We start from the raw sequence: 14,201 nt of genomic DNA on the forward strand, positions 1-14,201 counted from the left end.
AGCCCATGATAGCTCAGTATCCAAGTGGCTACCCTAGTAAGAGGAACAGAGACTATTTCTGACATGAACTCAATGGCTGGCCCTTTGACACTCCCTCCCCTCGTGAGGGAGGAGCAGCCTTGCTAGGCCACAGAGGAGGACATTGCAGCCAGTGCTGAAGAAAACTGATAAGCTAGAGTCAGATGGAAAGGGAGGAGGACATCCCCTATAAGTGGACTTGGAAAGGGGCAGGGAGGAGAAGAGGTAGAGAGGGTGGGATTGGAAGGGAACGAGAGAGCAGGCTACAGCTGGGATACAAATTTAATAAACTGCAACTAATATTAAAAAATAAAATAGAAAATAAAAATAAGAGTAGGGTATGGTCAGAAGTTTCCAGAAAAAGAAATAAACATAACTGAGAAATTCTTTAAAAAGTCTTCATCATCTGTACAAAGTCCCAATTTATTTCTAATATCAGAGATCAGACCTCTACTCTTGCCTGATGCGTCTAAAACAAAAAGGGGGAACTGTAGAGAACTGCGGAATGCTATGCCTTAAAGATGGAGCTGGTTTCCGCCTTCCACCTTCCCGATGGTGAGTGCTCTCTGTCAGGAACAACTCCACATTTGGCTAAGGCCGAGGATCTGGCTTGCTTCCATGTATGTGGACCTATCTGCATTGCCCACGTGGCATGCTGGGGTTGGCTACCCAGAGGCTATTTAAGCTGTGGGCTGGCTTTCCCCGGGGTCCGAGGATTGTTCAATGTTCCTGAATAAACTGCATTGAAAAAAAAAAAAAAAAAAAAAAAAAAAAGTCTTCATCATCATAAGTTTCAGGAAAACGCAAATGAAAACTTCATTGATATTTTATCTTACTCCTGACAGAATGACTCAGAGTAAGCAAACTAAACAATGTGACAAGAGACCTTGGAATACTCAGTCCTTAATAGGATGTCTTCATCAAACACTTACTTTCAAGGCTCTGGTATCTATGCAGAAGAGGAGGCAGAAAGACTGTAAGAGCCAGAGGAATGAATGGCACAAGGAAACAATGCTTTCTAGCCACAACAGGACGGTCACACACACAAAGTCACAGAGACCATGGCAGTATGCACAGGGCCTGCACAAATCCAAGCCAGATGGGGTCCTCGCACTGAGCAGATACATAGACACAAATCCCCATTCCTAACCCAGACTCACAAAGAAAACTATGTCTCTCTAAGGCAGTCTCACTTGGTATACAGACCACACTTAAGAAAATATACCATGCTCAGCAGTCGATAGCCAAAACAAAATAAAATTAATTGTACTTTTGAAATTTTATTTTGTCTCACAATTCTTTGGGTTATTATTTTTTTTACCCTTACCAGTCTTTTGCTTATGTTATGGTTTCTTATTTTTTGTTTTTATGGAGTGTGCATGTGTATATGTTTGCGTGGTGCTTCTTGTAGGTTTTTTGTTTTTCTTTTGTGTTTCTTTTGTTTTGTTCTGGCTTGTTCTCTTTATATTTATTTGTTTTCTAAAGAGAGCAATAAAGAAGGCATGGAGTTGGATGGTGGGAGAAGTGGGGAAAATCTGGGAAGAGATGCATGATATGCAGAATCATAGCATAATATGTGAAAAATTATACAATAAAAATAATTTTTAATTTCATTTTCTAATTAAAATAGAGATTGAACATAAAAAAACTAAAGACAATGGATGCAGGAGAAGATCGGAGAAACGAAGAGCCCTTCCGCACTGTTGGTGGGAATGCAAATTGGTGCAGCTACTATGGATATCATTGTGATGGTGCTTCAAAAAGCTTGAAATAGTGCTGCCACATGACTTAGCTGTAGCACTTCAGGGTATATACTCAAAGGAGTATTTCCAACCACAAAAACATATGCTCATCCACAGCTGTTCTATTCATGGTAACTAGGACATGGAAACAGCCTATGGATCCATCAACTGAGGATGGTTAATGAAAATGTGGAACCTATATACAACAAAATTTTATTGAGTTGTAAACAAAATATTATTAAATTTACATATAAGTATATGGAGCTGAAAACATTATACTCAGACACAGAATAACAACACATGTTCTCACTTATATGTGGATCACAATTTTTTTAATCTTTAAATTACCATGTTTAATTTAAAGTACCTGTAGAATCCAAGAAACTAGCAAAGTACTATTGGTGGAGAGGAAGGGAGTGTTGATGGAAAATAGGTGATATAAAGGGAAGAGAAGAAATATTGGAGAGAAGTATTTAAGAAAGGAGTGGAATGAAGATAAGGGCAGAGGAGAGGGCATGGGGGCAGGCAAGATAACTAACATTTGGGGTGTTTGTGGTAAAGCACTTCCCACGGATACTATAGCAACTTGAAAGTTACAGAGCTAACCAACTGCTTTCTGATTGGATTGAAGGCTTATTCCACAAAAGGAAACACATGCTTATTACTGTACACCTAGCTAAGAACCTACAGTTAGGGGCTCATAGGCTCTAGATGAATCTACTGCTCTTATTCTGCTAAATGGACATAGTTTCAAAATCATGTCTCCATATCCATAGATTAATGCTTCCCTCAGACCCCACTGGAAAGATTTGTTGTACAGTGGTTAGCTTGACAACAAAACTCACAAATTATCAGGGTGCAAAGAATAAGTATCTGTGGAATGCCCAAACACAAATAAAAGATATGTATCAGCCTCACTCCAAGATTCAAAAACCATTATGGAAAAGAGGGTCGAATGATTACAAGAATCAAGAGTTGAGGATAACCAGACCCAAACTGTGACTTCTGTACATGACAAGATCACTGCATACAGGAAATCACAGCTGCTATGGTTGTGTGTGCAAGACCTGCACAAAATCCAGCAAGTCAACATTTTAGCATGGAGCAGTAATGTGTCACAGTCATCCAGCCCTAACTGAGACACTATGGACACCTGATAGCTTCTGTAGATGGATGAAGGAATAATTGTCTTTAAGGGTGTGGACCTAGGCTCCTGGGGATGACCGATCACCTAGCATTAAATAGGCAGCACAAATTATACTCAATCGGTTATTTAGGGAAATAAAAAGTGATCATGAAGCTACGAAGGTGAGTATGGATATGAGAGGAATTGAGTTATAAGAATTTTTTTTTAATGAATAAAAGTATAATTTTTTTAAAAACTACACTGATTTACCAATCCCACCATGCTAAGGATCTCTGTCAAAGCAAACAGGCCCTAGACATTTTTAAAGCAAGTATTTATTTCCTCCTCTATTTCTCTTTCTTTCATGCCTGTCTCACACATTGGACTCAACATATATACAGGCCCTGACATCAAGTCAGTTCCAAATGTCTGTGATTCATGAGACAGAAGCCATCAACTATTCCTCCGTAGACTGACTACTAAAATCTGAAAAGAATGCCTTATGAGTTGGAAAAAGAAAACATTTCAGAGAGCTTTGGCATCCATCTATTTCATTTCCTTTTAATAATAATCCTGCTATTGAAGAAAGAGTTCCTAAACCCCGCTTTATAAATAACCGAGTTTCAAAAACACTTAGCAAAATCTTCCCATTGTTTCCATTCTGTCTTCTGACAGCCTCTGAGAGCCGAGTCTCCACAAAGGAAAACAGAAAAAGAGTCCTCAGTGCATCGCCCACCAAAATAAGTTAAAATGCACAGCACATGACATAGGGTGCTGGGTTAAATGTCTTATATTTAAATTTGTCAAAAGAAAACCAATTAGTGTACTTGATTATTTATTTCCTTGAAGGTGTTTCTTCTCATCTTCATTAAAATAGGCCTAACTTCACCCTGTTAAGTAAATCTAAGGGCTAGCAAGAGAAATATTGACCCAACAGTAATAATAGGTAACTTTATTTCAAAACCATATTCACTCCTTGACTAAGTACAACTAATGTTTCTCTAAGGGTGGGTAAAGAACATAGAATCCGTCCTCTCCACACAGACAGACATCCCAAGCACAGGACCAGGCTCTCAGCTTCTTCCTGTGTCTGGACACATTACATAATCTACTGCAAATGTTGGGGACAGAGCAAGTTACTGCAGTTGAAATTCTAAACAGTCTTAAAGACACAGAACTCAACAAAACCATGAAGTTACAAAGAATTTTGGACAAAGACAATACACATAATTTTGTGCTAGAATAACAGGAAACAAGGATTTTCAGACAGATCATTTTATTGCCATCTGTTTACTTCTTCAGAAAACAATGCCAACATAGATGCAGTAGGTATAGAAAAGTAGAGAATGAAGCATAATTGTTATAAGAGCTCAATTAAAGAGGGGTACATGGTACTGTTGTCAGAGCTTCTCTGAGGAGTGGGTGTTGGTCAGAAGGATGCTTTATCAACTCTGTTGAATTTGGTCCAAATTCCTTATCAACCACCTCTACTCTAGTGCTGTACTCACACTGACCAAAGTAGCAAGTTTGGTCTCAGTCAAATACAAATTGCATAGTTTTTCAAAACATAGTTCCACAGACAGATTTTTTTTTCCTATGGTGGTAGATTTGATATTTTGTTTTAATTTTGATTTTGTAGAGGTCCTTTGGAAATTTTATTATTTGACTTTAATCAACAAGACATGAAATGAAAAGGAGAAGTTGGACAGATGACTCAGGGCGTCAAGCTGGAGTGTTTACCGCCTGTGAGAAGGACCCCGGCTTGGTCCCCAGTACTCATAACAGGTAGCTCAATGACCCTATAAACACATGGTGCACATAAATTTACACATGCATGCATGCATATGTGCATCTTAAATAAATAGTTTAAAGAAAAAAGAAAGTTAGAAAAAAATAATTCATAACAGCTTCCAAGTTTGTCAAAGACAAGGTTATCAGGGATCAAAATGCATCCACAGTGACAAATATTCAACCAAACCTGTCACACCACTGCCGACCACACAGGCAAAAACTTAGCTCTTCAAACGCATGCATATACAAACAGCATGGTGAATTCAAAGGTTCTGCTCTTATGGAAGGTAGAAAACAGCTCTCATTGAAACATTTGTGTGCTTTACTAGGAAACCCTCTTCATATCAGCATGCTTTCAGCTTCCTTCCTCCAGGATTGCCGAGCGCTCCAAAGTGCCTGATATATCAGTAGGGCTTTTTATTTTCTGTCGTCTTCCACCTTCCTGTAAGAATTTAACTCTTAAGTTTCAATAGAAGATTTAGATTCCTCTTTTGGTTGAATTATTTACAACAAGTGCAACCAAACTATAGATACTGGAAAAATATTCATAGCTATCACATTAAAATAATAACTTTCACATTCCACAATAACAAATGGTAATTATGTGATTTGATTGTACAATGGCCCACGTTATCTAACGGGGTCAGACACAAATGCCTGGTGTTGATTCTCTGTTCTCTCATTTCTCTCCAGCTTAAAATCTTTCAGTGTTTTGCTAAGTCCTCCACTTGACCCTGGAGCTGAAAAACTGAAGGAAATCCATTGCTTGGAGCATCCTTCATTTCCCTCTCCCCAACCCAAGATCAGTTTCCAAAAGCTAACACAAAAAGTATAGTCTATGTCGTCATCTCCATGGCCTGAAGGTACCTGACTGGAGCTGGGAGCCTGTCCAGTCCAGACAGAAGGAAAATATTACCCTGCTATTTAATGAAGCAGTGCTGAAGGATTAATCATTAAGTAAATAGCAACAAGCCAAGAGGTTTGCCGGGGCAACGGAGCCCCACCCCACGTTCTCAATTTTTTCTGGGATTCAGGACGGAAATTATTACAGGAATAGTTTGGAAAGGGCTTCACTAACAACCATTTTCAGGGCAAGATGGAACAACGTGTGAAACCTCAACTATGGCCTGGCCAAGAGGGAAGTTCATTCTCAAAGCCTCAGAGAACATAGGCTCCTTTTGTCTAGCAATGGCTATCCTGCACAAGATTGGTAAAAACTGGAGAGGCTCACAGCCTGGTCCCTGTTGCCTAAATCACATCACAACTTTTTGGAGCTTTGACTTTCTCATTTCTTTTTTTTTTTTTTTTTTTTTTTTACAGATAGGGATTTTTTTTTCCTTTTTTTTTTTAATTTTATTTTTTTTTATCAGTTACATTTTATTAACTCTGTATCCCAGCCGTGTCCCGATCCCTCATTCCCTCCCAGTCCCTCCCTCCCTCCCTCCCTCATCTCCACCGTGCCCCTTTCCAAGTCCACTGATGGGGGGGACCTCCTCCCCATTCATCTGATCCTGTTTTATCAGGTATCTTCAGGACTGGCTGCAAAGCCCTCCTCTGTGACCTAACAGGACTGCTCCTCCCTTCGGGGGTGGGGAGACCAAAGAGCCAGTCATCGAGTTCCTGTTAGAAATAGTCCCTGTTCCCCTCACTTTGGGAAACCAATTGGTTACTGAGCTACCACAGGCTACATCTGAGTGGAGGTTCTAGGTTATATCCATACATGGTCCTTGGTTGAATGTCAGTCTCAGAAAAGACCCTGTGCCCAGATATATTTGGTCCTTGTGGAGCTCCTATCCTTTCCCCATCAGACTAACTCCCCTTCTTTCTTATGATTCCCTGTACTCTGCCAAAGGTTTGGTCATGAGTCTTTGCTTTGAAAACACTGCTAGTTAGAGTCTTTCAGATGCGCTCAGTAGACTCCTGTCATACGTTCAATGCACATCCCATCTGTCTTTCTAAATGAGGATTGATCATCTTACCCCATGTCCGCTCAATTGATTATCTTTTTTAGGTGTATAGATTTCATTATGTTTATCATATCTTATAGGTCTATATAAGTGAGTATATCCCATGTTTGTCTTTCTCCTTCTGGGATATTTCACTCAGAATGATCTTTTCTAGATCCCACCATTTGCCTGCAAATTTCATGATTTCCTCCTTTTTGATTGCTGAGTAGTATTCCATTGTATAAAAATACCACAATTTCTGTACCCATTCCACCGTTGATGGACATCTGGGTTGTTTCCAGGTTCTGGCTATTACAAATAAAGCTGCTATAAACATGGTTGAGCAAGTGTCCTTTTTGTGTACTTGAACAAACTTTGGGTATATACCTAGCAGTGGTATAGCTGGGTCTGGAGGAAGCACTATTCCTATTTGTCTTAGAAGGCGCCAGATAGCTTTCCAGAGTGGTTGTACCAGTTTACATTCCCACCAGCAGTGGAGCAGGGTTCCCCTTTCTCCACAACCTCTCCAGCATGTGTTATTGCTTGAATTTTTCATCTTGGCCATTCTGATGGATGTAAGGTGATATCTCAGGGTCGTTTTGATTTGCATTTCCCTGATGGCTAATGAGGATGAGCATTTCTTTAAGTGTTTTTCTGCCATTCGATATTCCTCTGTCGAGAATTCTCTGTTTAGCTCTGTTCCCCATTTTTTAATTGGATTACTTGGATTGCTGCTTTTCAGCTTCTTTAGTTCTTTGTATATACTGGATATTAGTCCTCTGTCAGATAAAGGGTTAGTGAAGATTCTTTCCCAATCTGTAGGCAGTCGTTTTGTTTTGATGACGGTATCCTTTGCTTTACAGAAACTTTTCAGTTTCATGAGGTCCCATTTATTGATTGTTGCTCTTAGAGCCTGTGCTGTTGGTGTTCTGTTCAGGAAGTTGTCTCCTGTGCCAATGAGTTCTAGGTTGTTCCCCACTTTTTTTTCCAATTGATTTAGGGTATCTGGTTTTATGTTGAGGTCCTTGATCCACTTTGACTTTAGTTTTGTGCAGGGTGATAAATATGGATCTATTTTCATTTTTCTGCATGTAGACATCCAGTTGGTCCAGCACCATTTGTTGAAGATGCTGTCTTTTTTCCATTGAATGGAATTGGCTTCTTTGTCGAATATCGAGTATTCATAGGTGTGTGGATTTATTTCTGGGTCTTCTATGCGGTTCCATTGATCCTCCTTTCTGTTTCTATGCCAGTACCATGCAGTTTTTATTACTGTTGCCCTGTAGTACAGCTTGAGATCAGGAATGGAGATGCCTCCAGATGATCTGTTGTTGTACAGAATCGTTTTGGAGATTCTGGGCTTTTTGTTTCTTTGACTTTCTCATTTCAAAAAAAAAAAAAAAAAAAAAAAAAAACTGGTATGAGTGTGACCAAAATACATTTTGTACATCCTTGAAATGTCATTAGGAAATCATGTTTTGTGTAATTAGCATACCCTAGTAAAAATCCTTAACTTTTAAATGGCAGAGTGGATACTTACCCATACTGTTAGGTAGTCTGTAACTAGCCACACATAGAAAATTTAAATGTTGTCACTTGAATGCGAAAGTCTATGAAGATGATACTAATAACCGTTGCCTTCCTTATGATCTTAGCCAGAAGTCTCATGGCATTTCACTAAATAGAATAGAATATGCTCTTTCTCTTTGAAACTGAAAGGTGTTGTTTCATGAATAGTCTTGCCTTAGGTTTGTAATTTATATGATCTAGTACAGGGCTTCTCAAACTTTTCATGACTTTCTTTCTTTCCCATAAGTTTTTATACTGCTGTGGGTATTTAGGTATGTAAAATAAACATGGAAATCAAACACTTATGAGTAATAAATCAGAAAGAAGACTATTTTAAAACAATACTTTGATATATATGTGTATAATTTTACTGTTTACTGAAGACCAAAGAAAAAAGTTTCAAACTAATGAGATGATGGTGATTATTTATTTTTACAGAAAGACTTAAGTCTTGGCTGATTATTTGGTACAGCAGGATACAGAAGACTTTTCAGAGCTAAGCAATATACAGATTTTATAGTCATCAATGCTGAGAATTCCACTCTACATAAATATAAACTACAAAATGGCAGAAGTATTTTTAGAGCAATTTCAGATGTCCTTAGAAATTCTGACTTAATCCCAAATCAAAATTCACTTAATGACTTTTAATGAAATCCCGTAGGCAATTCAAAGATAAGTTTTTAAAGTTAAACATTCTAATACAGTCCAATCCAAGAAATACACTAAACTGATACTTTCTAAGGAATGACTGTAAGAAATACTAAAAGTGTTTGTTTTCCATAATTAAACCAAAAGCTTTGTATATGCAATTAAAAGAAATAAGCACTGCGATTTATAATATCACGGTGTGGAGTGAGGTGTTTCAAGCAGGGTTGGTTGACATTGAGAGATGTGACAATATATGCTGTAAAATTGCATGTTTTTTGTGAATTTGTGTAATGCAACACAGAAATGCTCTGCCAGAAACACCTCGGATTCATTGCATGATTGATTTGAATTTGTTGTTTTGCTTTTGAATCTTCAGGACATGTCCTTGTTGCCAAAACTTTTTCTGCACCCACAGTTTGAGATCTTGGAGTATAGTTGATATAACCAGATCTCACTCAGAAGATGTAGTACTTCAAGGAATGCATTACATTGGAGGTGATTCTTTAATTGGTTTAAAAAATGCTTAAACAAGAATTTTCCCTGCAATTGGATCTTATTTGACTTCTTTTTAATTTTATGTATTCATTGATCCTGACAAAAATAATCCCTAGAAATATAAAGTATTCTGGACTCAATGCTGAATATTTTATAGATTATAAAAGAACTAAGACAGGTAGTCTCTGTATGTTGATTTTTCACAAAGTTAGGGTTACAGTTAATGCGAGAAAGAGCAAAATTATGTGAAGCAAAGTATGACTGGATCTGCAAAGTTGCCTGTATATTCCCCTAGCTACTGGGGCAGGACTGAAGGGCTAATTAACAACAGCCAAGGTCACATAGAGGAGGAAAACAGGTCATCCAAAGACCCTATGGTGCTGGTACCTAAATTCAATATATGCACAGGCTGCCCAATATATCACTGTGGGTGTTGTTGCAGGTGGTGAAGTGTGTTTAGATATGCCTAGAATCCATCCATATTCAAGGAAGTATTAGAAGATAGAATTAACACTTAAAAAGTTCTGTACAGACATTCTCTTCTCTGGGTCGAAAGCGGCTGACCCTGAGTGCAGTGCTTAGCCTCACATCCTGAGTGTATCATTTTAGCTTTTTATGGTATCCAACCATGCTTGGGGAGAATATCCTGCTTCAATGGCTGTAAAGGCCTGAATGATCATGGCTGCATCACACTGTTGTGAGACTCTAATCTTGCATATATACCACAGGCAAACCAAGGAGACCAACACCAGAAGGCCTGCTAACGCTCCCATGCCCGCCCATTCCTTCAGATGATTCATGGCTGCAGCAATCCATGTTGATAATCCTGTGGCTAGTCCTGCGTCCACTCTGGTAGAATTTACTGTGACAATGGCCACTCTCAGCTGCTCCATCGTAGTATCGAATTCTCCAGTCCAATTACCTAAAATATAGCTCGACAATTGTTTAGACAGATTTGCAGCACAGGAAAAATTCTCATGTTGTATGCTAGTGACACAAAGTCCAGCATACTTTCAATGACAGCCAGGTTGAGCGATTTGCCATAGGGTATCAATTTGCTCCTGCAAGAGGTCAATCCTCTGATTGACCACCATCAAGCTTCCCAGAGAAGAGCATGTCTGATTGCATGCGGGTTGATGCCCCAGGTCCCGCCTCTCGATACTACGATGGAGCAGCTGAGAGTGGCCATTGTCACAGTAAATTCTACCGGAGTGGACGCAGGACTAGCCACAGGATTATCAATATGGATTGCTGCAGCCATGAATCATCTGAAGGAATGGGCGGGCATGGGAGTGTTAGCAGGCCTTCTGGTGTTGGTCTCCTTGGTTTGCCTGTGGTATATATGCAAGATTAGAGTCTCACAACAGTGTGATGCAGCCATGATCATTCAGGCCTTTACAGCCATTGAAGCAAGACATTCTCCCCAAGCATGGTTGGATACCATAAAAAGCTAAAATGATACACTCAGGATGCGAGGCTAAGCACTGCACTCAGGGTCAGCCGCTTTCGACCCAGAGAAGAGCATGTCTGATTGCATGCGGGTTGATGCCCCAGGTCCCGCCTCTGAGAAAAAGGTATCGGACGGGTCCGATGCTCTTTGGGTGGATGACACCTAAATGAACATCTGTACAAAGTCCCAATTTATTTCTAATATCAGAGATCAGACCTCTACTCTTGCCTGATGCGTCTAAAACAAAAAGGGGGAACTGTAGAGAGCTGTGGAATGCTATGCCTTAAAGATGGAGCTGGTTTCCGCCTTCCACCTTCCCGATGGTGAGTGCTCTCTGTCACGAACAATTCCACATTTGGCTAAGGCTGAGGATCTGGCTTGCTTCCATGTATGTGGACCTATCTGCATTGCCCACGTGGCACGCCTGGGTTGGCTACCCAGAGGCTATTTAAGCTGTGGGCTGGCTTTCCCCAGGGTCCGAGGATTGTTCAAGGTTCCTGAATAAACTGCATTGAAAAAAAAAAAAGTTCTGTACAGGTAAAATATAAACTAAAATAATTTTTAAAAAAATGGTAAATAATAGAAATAAACTAATAAACCATAGGAGGCCATTTGTGAGAAGAACGGTTTACTAATAGAGCTGTAGAGATGGAATGAGTTTCATATTATAAGAGGCCAACAGTAGCTAAAAGAACTTCCTTTCTCTGGTCCTTTAGAGTATAGTATTCATTTTCTACACTAGAGTCTTTTGACTCTGTCCCCTCTTGTCTTACTTCCTTGAATTTCCATATCCGTGTCACACTGGCAAGGAAGCTTCTTCAGGACACATAAGTCCGATTTTTTTATATTTTTTATATTTCTGATGCAATAATCATTGTCAGCACTTCTTATCACATGCCTGCAACCTCCCACGTCCACAAATACATACCCTTAGCAGTGCCTAGCTCAGAAGAGATTTTAAATCATTGAACAGAGAAACATGTGATGACCAGATTATTTTTTTAATTTTTTTAAAATTTATATATATATATATATATATATTTGTTTTTTTTTTTTTTTTGGTTTGTTAGAATTTATTCACTTTGTATCCCAGCTGTAGCTCCCTGCATTACTTCCCAGTCACACCCACCTTCCCTCTTCTCCTTCTATGCTCCTTCCCTAGTCCACTGACAGGGGAGGAACTCTCCCCTTCTAGCTGACCCTAGCCTATCATCTTCCTCTAAGGCTTGGCAAGGCTGCACTCCCTAGGAGGAGGTGATCAAAGAGCCAGCCACTGAGTTCATGTCATAGACAGCCTCTGCTCACCTTACTAGGGAACCACTTGGAGACTGAGCAGGGGTTCTAGGTCCTCTCCATGCATGGTCCTTGGTTGGAGTAATGGATAACAGGATTCTTAAAGTGACAATCTAGCTGAAAAGAATGATGTTACTATTATGAAAATAACACAACATCTTCAAAGCCTCAAGAATTCAGAATTGAGAGTCATAGAAGACAAGCATAGAAACGGTAAGTCTCCTGTCTGCAAGCTTAGCATAGTATCCTTCATAGTGTCAGGGTTGGTACTCTCCCATAGGGTGCGGCTTTGGCTGGACCAGGCGTTGGTTGTGTATTCCCTCAATCTTTGCTTTTCTATCTTTATCCCTACATATTTCCTATGCATGGAAATTTGGGGTTGAAGATTTTGTGCGTGGATTGGAGTTTTCCTCTCGCTACTAGGAGGTTAGTCTAGTTAGAAGGTGTCTCTTCAGTCTCTATGCTCTCTGCTAGTACTGCTAACACTAAAAAGATCAGTTTTATGTCTTTGATTCTGGTCAAAGCTTACCGTGGACAGAGAAATCTCTACAGATCCAGTGCAAGCCTGAGATGTTCAGGCGGGCATCCCTGTGAATCTTAATTCAAATTAGTCTGCATTAAATATTGTTTTCTTTCATCCTTGGTACAGCCTGTTATGTATAAAACATTCAGAACAATATTTAAAATACAATTTGAATTGAACTATTCTCCTGTGTAAATCCTTCTAATGACTTCCCATCAGATAGCTCTATGTCTGCTATGGTGCCAGTGTCTGAAACGCAAGCTCATTGGGGACCAGATCATAAGCTCTAAACATATGTTCTGAGATCAGTGGGGCCTTTCAAAATTAACGTGTGACCCATTTCACGAGTGCTTATTCTGCTCACTTGTGGATTTCTGTTACCATGTGAAAATGTAAACCACCAGGTGACATGGCTTCTAATTTCTCTACATAATCTGAATATGAAATTTTTAGGTAAAACTCTAATTTTGCAATATTGAACCAAATTTATAAAAATGCAGTTCATGCCAAAGGAAAACGTGTGCATTTTTTTCTGACTTCTACTTGCTAACTTACCTTCTGTGGCATAGAGTTTAGACAATTCTACAGTTAGTACCTGCTAAAGGTCCTTTATGGTTGCTAATATAAGGGTTTATTTTAGGAAATGTAATCAGTATTATAAAAATCTAACGGTCAGGTTGCCATGACCTGCACAGCTTTGTGAATTACATGACTGGTATGTGGGGAATGGAAAAACAAAACAAACAAACAAAAAAACAGACACATGCACAGAAAAGGTGAGATTGGGTGGACCATGCACTTGGACTGAGACACTGAGCAGCTGTGAAACTCAGTATCTTTATTCCAGAGAGCTAAACAAGGAGGTAGGTTAGCCGATCTTACTAGGTCTCTGTAGGATAACAGTGTCAGGCTCCAGTCATACAGGAGGAGGGGTGTGTGGTGGTGCACACACTCTCAACATCTGTACTTGGACTAGAGATATTGTCATTCCTCTGAGTCTGCTCAGGGAAGGTCTTGCTTGGCATTTCCATGCTTTTGAGGCACTGTGGTCCTGCTCATGTCAACATTCATTCAGGATTTCATCTACTCTCCACACCAGGCCAAAGAGAGAAATTCATAAAGAGATATTCTACAGGCATCTAGGACTGAAGACAAGAGAGAGATCATTGGAATGGTTAGTATGCCTCAGTAACAAGTTGGCCTCTGTGGAAATGAAAATACGTCAGTAACTTTCTGAATCGGTAAGCTAACCCAACATGGCTTGACAGACCTTCACTGTGCACCTAACATTTTTCGTGTCACTTCAAGAATTAATTGAACATGGAGTGAGTTCAGTGTCAGGACAACAGCAATCTCTTCAGAGGGTCACGCAAATTTATGTGCTTTAGAAAACAGATCTTTCCATGAACACGTCAATAAGGTACACTTCCTGATGACAGTCACAAAAGTCAACCTACGCAATTGGAATGGCAAGACATGGAGACATAACGCCTTCAGATATAAAACCCATGAGTACCTGCAGTAAAGCTCAAATGGGAGGCACACCTAGTCACCACTGAAAAGTTCAGAAACTTAGTGAGCGGGAAGATCTGATCAA

The sequence above is a fragment of the Meriones unguiculatus genome, chromosome 2 (genome assembly GCF_030254825.1).
Source record: "Meriones unguiculatus strain TT.TT164.6M chromosome 2, Bangor_MerUng_6.1, whole genome shotgun sequence".
NCBI classification, from domain to species: Eukaryota; Metazoa; Chordata; class Mammalia; order Rodentia; family Muridae; genus Meriones; species Meriones unguiculatus.